The following is a 7,500-nucleotide window of genomic DNA, read 5'->3' as shown; positions in this document are numbered from 1 at the left end:
GCGTCGTTAGGGAGGGGTTGTCTCATCGCACACCAGCAACTCCGGCTTGGACGCTGTGTTAAGAAGCAGTGCAGCTTTGGTATGGTTGTGTATCGGAGGACGCATGACTTTCATTCAACCCCCCGAGCGACTCATGTGTGCATACATTCTACGTATGGGTGGTCCTGGGAAACGAACCCACTACCCTGGCGTTACAAGCGCCATGCTCTACCAACTGAGCTACAGAAGGACCACTGTGCAGCTGTGCAGCTTTGGTATGGTTGAGTATCGGAGGACGCATGACTTTCATTCAACCTTCGTCTCTCCCGAGCCCGTACGGGAGTTGTAGCGATGAGACAAGATGGTAGCTACTAACAATTGAAAAAGGGGGTAAAATTTAAAAAATAAAAATAGTAGAAGGGAAGAATTTCATTCCAAAATGTGATATATACATTTTCAGAAATATTGTTAAATTGACATTAATTAAAACACATCCAGAGACTATTGTTTCATCTGACCACAACATGGACTAGTGAGAGGACTGGCAGGATTAATCTGACCACAACATGGACTAGTGAGAGGACTGGCAGGAATAATCTGACCACAACATGGACTAGTGAGAGGACTGGCAGGATTAATCTGACCACAACATGGACTAGTGAGAGGACTGGCAGGATTAATCTGACCACAACATGGACTAGTGAGAGGACTGGCAGGATTAATCTGACCACAACATGGACTAGTGAGAGGACTGGCAGGATTAATCTGACCACAACATGGACTAGTGAGAGGACTGGCAGGATTAATCTGACCACAACATGGACTAGTGAGAGGACTGGCAGGATTAATCTGACCACAACATGGACTAGTGAGAGGAGACTGGCAGGATTAATCTGACCACAACATGGACTAGTGAGAGGACTGGCAGGATTAATCTGACCACAACATGGACTAGTGAGAGGACTGGCAGGATTAATCTGACCACAACATGGACTAGTGAGAGGACTGGCAGGATTAATCTGACCACAACATGGACTAGTGAGAGGACTGGCAGGATTAATCTGACCACAACATGGACTAGTGAGAGGACTGGCAGGATTAATCTGACCACATCATGGACTAGTGAGAGGACTGGCAGGATTAATCTGACCACAACATGGACTAGTGAGAGGACTGGCAGGATTAATCTGACCACAACATGGACTAGTGAGAGGACTGGCAGGATTAATCTGACCACATCATGGACTAGTGAGAGGACTGGCAGGATTAATCTGACCACAACATGGACTAGTGAGAGGACTGGCAGGATTAATCTGACCACAACATGGACTAGTGAGAGGACTGGCAGGATTAATCTGACCACATCATGGACTAGTGAGAGGACTGGCAGAATTAATCTGACCACAACATGGACTAGTGAGAGGACTGGCAGGATTAATCTGACCACATCATGGACTAGTGAGAGGACTGGCAGGATTAATCTGACCACATCATGGACTAGTGAGAGGACTGGCAGGATTAATCTGACCACAACATGGACTAGTGAGAGGATCTGCAGAGAGGAATGGGAGAAACTCCCCAAATACAGGTGTGCCAGGCTTGTACCATCATACCAAAGAAGACTCAAGACTGTAAACGCTGCCAAAGGTGCTTCAACAAAGCACTGAGTAAAAGGTCTGAATACTTATGGAAATGTGATTTTTCCGTTTTTGATTTTTGATTGTTTTTGCTTTGTCATTATGAGGTATTGTGTGTAAATCCATTTTATAATGAGGCTGTAATGTAACAAAATATGGAAAAAGTCAAGGGGTCTGAATGCTGAATGCACTGTCTACAAAAGGTATCAGATATCACAGGCTCCAACAGGACCAGAGATCACAGGCTCCAATAGGACCAGAGGTCACAGGCTCCAACAGGACCACATATTACAGGCTCCAACAGGACCAGAGATCAAAGGCTCCAACAGGACCAGAGATCACAGGCTCCAACAGGACCAGATATCACAGGCTCCAACAGGACCAGAGATCAAAGGCTCCAACAGGACCAGAGATCACAGGCTCCAACAGGACCAGATATCACAGGCTCCAACAGGATCAGAGATCACAGGCTCCAACAGGACCAGAGATCACAGGCTCCAACAGGACCAGACATCACAGGCTCCAACAGGACCAGACATCACAGGCTCCAACAGGAATAGAAATCACAGGCTCCAACAGGAATAGAAATCACAGGCTTCAACAGGACCAGATATCACAGGCTTCAACAGGACCAGAGATCACAGGCTCCAACAGGACCAGACATCACAGGCTCCAACAGGACCAGAGATCACAGGCTCCAACAGGAATAGAAATCACAGGCTTCAACAGGACCAGATATCACAGGCTTCAACAGGACCAGACATCACAGGCTCCAACAGGACCACATATCACAGGCTCCAACAGGACCAGAGATCACAGGCTCCAACAGGACCAGAGATCACAGGCTCCAACAGGACCAGATATCACAGGCTCCAACAGGACCAGAGATCACAGGCTCCAACAGGACCAGAGATCACAGGCTCCAACAGGACCAGATATCACAGGCTTCAACAGGACCAGAGATCACAGGCTCCAACAGGACCAGATATCACAGGCTCCAACAGGAATAGAAATCACAGGCTCCAACAGGACCAGAGATCACAGGCTTCAACAGGACCAGAGATCACAGGCTCCAACAGGACCAGAGATCACAGGCTCCAACAGGACCAGACATCACAGGCTCCAACAGGACCACATATCACAGGCTCCAACAGGACCAGACATCACAGGCTCCAATAGGACCAGAGATCACAGGCTCCAACAGGACCAGAGATCACAGGCTCCAACAGGACCAGAGATCAATATAATGATCAGGCTCCAACAGGACCAGAGATCACAGGCTCCAACAGGACCAGAGATCACAGGCTCCAACAGGACCAGAGATCACAGGCTTCAACAGGACCAGAGATCACAGGCTCCAACAGGACCAAAGATCACAGGCTCCAACAGGATCAGAGATCACAGGCTCCAACAGGACCAGAGATCACAGGCTCCAACAGGAATAGAAATCACAGGCTCCAACAGGAATAGAAATCACAGGCTCCAACAGGACCAGAGATCACAGGCTTCAACAGGACCAGAGATCACAGGCTCCAACAGGACCAGAGATCACAGGCTCCAACAGGACCAGAGATCACAGGCTCCAACAGGACCAAAGATCACAGGCTCCAACAGGATCAGAGATCACAGGCTCCAACAGGACCAGAGATCACAGGCTCCAACAGGACCAGAGATCACAGGCTCCAACAGGACCAGATATCACAGGCTCCAACAGGACCAGACATCACAGGCTCCAACAGGACCAGGTATCACAGGCTCCAACAGGACCAGAGATCACAGGCTCCAACAGGACCAGAAATCACAGGCTCCAACAGGACCACATATCACAGGCTCCAACAGGACCAGAGATCACAGGCTCCAACAGGACCAGAGATCACAGGCTCCAACAGGACCAGAGATCACAGGCTCCAACAGGACCAGACATCACAGGCTCCAACAGGACCAGAGATCACAGGCTCCAACAGGACCAGAGATCACAGGCTCCAACAGGACCAGAGATCACAGGCTCCAACAGGACCAGAGATCACAGGCTCCAACAGGACCAGAGATCACAGGCTCCAACAGGACCAGAGATCACAGGCTCCAACAGGACCAGAGATCACAGGCTCCAACAGGACCAGAGATCACAGGCTCCAACAGGATCAGAGATCACAGGCTCCAACAGGACCAGAGATCACAGGCTCCAACAGGACCAGAGATCACAGGCTCCAACAGGACCAGAGATCACAGGCTCCAACAGGACCAGAGATCACAGGCTCCAACAGGACCAGAGATCACAGGCTTCAACAGGACCAGAGATCACAGGCTCCAACAGGACCAGAGATCACAGGCTTCAACAGGACCAGATATCACAGGCTTCAACAGGACCAGATATCACAGGCTTCAACAGGACCAGATATCACAGGCTCCAACAGGACCAGATATCACAGGCTCCAACAGGACCAGAGATCACAGGCTTCAACAGGACCAGAGATCACAGGCTCCAACAGGACCAGAGATCACAGGCTCCAACAGGACCACATATCACAGGCTCCAACAGGACCAGAGATCACAGGCTTCAACAGGACAAGGCTAAATGCATCCTGATACTCATGTTGTTAACAGGAGCCAACATGGCTGCAATAGAATGTTATTAAATACATCCTGATGCTCATTTTGTTAACAGGAGCCAACATGGCTGCAATATAATGTTATTAAATACATCCTGATACTCATGTTGTTAACAGGAGCCAACATGGCTGCAATAGAATGTTATTAAATACATCCTGATACTCATGTTGTTAACAGGAGCCAACATGGCTGCAATAGAATGTTATTAAATGGATCCTGATGCTCATGTTGTTAACAGGAGCCAACATGGCTGCAATAGAATGTTATTAAATGCATCCTGATGCAGAAACCTCAATGTCCCAACTCTCTAGATGGCAAAATGGCACCGACAGAAACGTTCGCCTCGCTTCTAGTCCTTAGGAAACTATGCAGTATTTAGATTTTTTGTGTGTATTATTTTCTACATTGTCCAGGAGATCTCAAGTATTAATACGTACAGCCGGGAAGAACTATTGGATATCAGAGAGACGTCAACTTACCAGCACTACGACCAGGAATACCACTTTCCCAAAGCGGATCCTTCGTCCGAACCACCCAAGAGGCTAAGACAAAACAAAGTTGCCGCAGGAAAGGTAGACAGAGCGGCCTTCTGGTCAGGCTTCGGAGGTGCGCACACCACGCACCTCTTCCGAGTATTTTACTCGCTAATGTCCAGTCTCTAGAAAACAAGGCAGATGGAATTAGGGCTCGTTGCGTTCCAGAGAGACCCTAATGTCCAGTCTCTAGAAAACAAGGCAGATGGAATTAGGGCTCGTTGCGTTCCAGAGAGACCCTAATGTCCAGTCTCTAGAAAACAAGGCAGATGGAATTGGGGCTCGTTGCGTTCCAGAGAGACCCTAATGTCCAGTCTCTAGAAAACAAGGCAGATGGAATTGGGGCTCGTTGCGTTCCAGAGAGACCCTAATGTCCAGTCTCTAGAAAACAAGGCAGATGGAATTAGGGCTTGTTGCGTTCCAGAGAGACCCTAATGTCCAGTCTCTAGAAAACAAGGCAGATGGAATTAGGGCTCGTTGCGTTCCAGAGAGACCCTAATGTCCAGTCTCTAGAAAACAAGGCAGATGGAATTAGGGCTCGTTGCGTTCCAGAGAGACCCTAATGTCCAGTCTCTAGAAAACAAGGCAGATGGAATTAGGGCTCGTTGCGTTCCAGAGAGACCCTAATGTCCAGTCTCTAGAAAACAAGGCAGATGGAATTAGGGCTCGTTGCGTTCTAGAGAGACTCTAATGTCCAGTCTCTAGAAAACAAGGCAGATGGAATTAGGGCTTGTTGCGTTCCAGAGAGACCCTAATGTCCAGTCTCTAGAAAACAAGGCAGATGGAATTAGGGCTCGTTGCGTTCCAGAGAGACCCTTAAGATTGTAACATACTCTGTTTCATGGAAGCTCTTTGGGGACATGCTGTCCGAGTCGGTACAGCCACCGGGATTCTTTGGTGCGTCTGCGCCGACAGGAATAAACATCTCTCAGGGAAGAAGAAAGGCGGGGGTGTATGTTTCATGGAAACATGGCTCTTTGGGGACATGCTGTCCGAGTCAGTACAGCCACCGGGATTCTTTGGTGCGTCTGCGCCGACAGGAATAAACATCTCTCAGGGAAGAAGAAAGGCGGGGGTGTATGTTTCATGATTAACGACTCATGGTGTAATTGCAGCAACATACAGGAACTCAAGTCTTTCTGTTCACCAGACCTAGAATTCCTCACAATCAAATGCCGTCCGTATTATCTCCCAAGAGAATTCTCATCAGTTATTATGACTGGCTGGCAAAACTCTGGATCGTTGCTACTCAAACTTACGCAATGCATACAAGGCCCTCCCCCGTCCTCCGTTTGGCAAATCTGACCTTGACTCCATTTTACTTCTCCCCTCCTATAGGCAGAAACTGAAACAGGATGTACCTGTGACGAGGAACATGCAACGCTGATCTGACCAATCAGAATCCACCCTTCAAGATTGTTTTGATCACGTGGACTGGGACGTGTCCCGGGTAGCCTCAGAGAATAATATAGATTTATACGTTGATTCACTGAGTGAGTTTATAAGGAAGTGCATAGGAGATGTTGTTCCCACTGTGACTATTATAACCTACCCTACCCAGAAACTGTGGATAGGTGGTGGAATTCGCGCAAAACTGAAAGCGAGAACCACCGCATTTAACCACAGAAAGATGACCGGGAATTTGGCCGAATACAAACAGTGCAGTTATTCTCTCCGCAAGGCAATCAAACAAGCGAAACGTCAGTATATGGACAAAGAGTCGCAAATCAACGGCTCAGACACGAGATGTGGCAGGGTCTACAGGCAACCACAAACTACAGAAAGAAAACCAGCCACGTCATGGACACCGACGTCTTGCTTCCCAACAAACTAAACAACTTCTTTACTCGCATTGAGGATAATACAGTGCCACTGACGCGGCCCGCTACCAAGGACTGCCCCCCCTATCCTTCTCCGTGGGCCGACGGAGGAGGGTGACAGCTAAGGTGGAGGTGATATGATCCTTGACTAGTCTCTCAAACCACTTCATGATGACAGAAGTGAGCACAATGGGGCGATAGTCATTTAGTTCAGTTACCTTTGCCTTCTTGGGTTCAGGAACAATGGTGGCCATCTTGAAGCATGTGGGGACAGCAGACTCGGATAGGGAGAGATTGAATATGTCTGTAAAAACCAGACTGCTGGTCTCTGGGCCGGCAGCCTTGCGAGGGTTAACACATTTATTTCACATTAAATAATGCTCATGTTAAACGTGTTTTATTGAATTTTGTAGTTAGTATCTAGTCCCCTGTGTGTTTGTAATGTTACTCATTCTGATCTATATAACTGGTCTTAGATCAGTACTCAGGGGGGAGAGAGACCGTCTGATCTAAACAACTGGTCTTAGATCAGTACTCAGGGGGAGAGAGACCGTCTGATCTGTATAACTGGTCTTAGATCAGTACTCAGGGGGAGAGAGACCGTCTGATCTATATAACTGGTCTTAGATCAGTACTCAGGGGGGAGAGAGACCGTCTGATCTAAACAACTGGTCTCAGATCAGTACTCAGGGGGCAATAGAGACCGTCTGATCTATATAACTGGTCTTAGATCAGTACTTAGGGGGCGATAGAGACCGTCTGATCTAAACAACTGGTCTTAGATCAGTACTCAGGGGGCAATAGAGACCGTCTGATCTATATAACTGGTCTTAGATCAGTACTCAGGGGGCAATAGAGACCGTCTGATCTATATAACTGGTCTTAGATCAGTACTCATGGGGCGATAGAGACCGTCTGATC

General features: G+C 48.2%; 1 protein-coding gene across 1 annotated transcript in view; it reads left to right on the top strand.

Annotated features, from left to right (window-relative positions):
- The window catches only part of LOC127924182 (asc-type amino acid transporter 1-like), a gene marked incomplete at its 3' end in the record, with an annotated part of 98,511 nt that overhangs the window by 33,791 nt on the left and 57,220 nt on the right, over positions 1-7,500 (top strand). The gene's annotated exons all lie outside the window — the stretch shown is intronic.

This window comes from Oncorhynchus keta, unplaced genomic scaffold, assembly GCF_023373465.1.
Source record: "Oncorhynchus keta strain PuntledgeMale-10-30-2019 unplaced genomic scaffold, Oket_V2 Un_contig_3773_pilon_pilon, whole genome shotgun sequence".
Classification (NCBI taxonomy): domain Eukaryota; kingdom Metazoa; phylum Chordata; class Actinopteri; order Salmoniformes; family Salmonidae; genus Oncorhynchus; species Oncorhynchus keta.
Note: the sequence above shows the minus strand (reverse complement) of the source record. Positions and strands in the feature narration are given on the sequence as shown.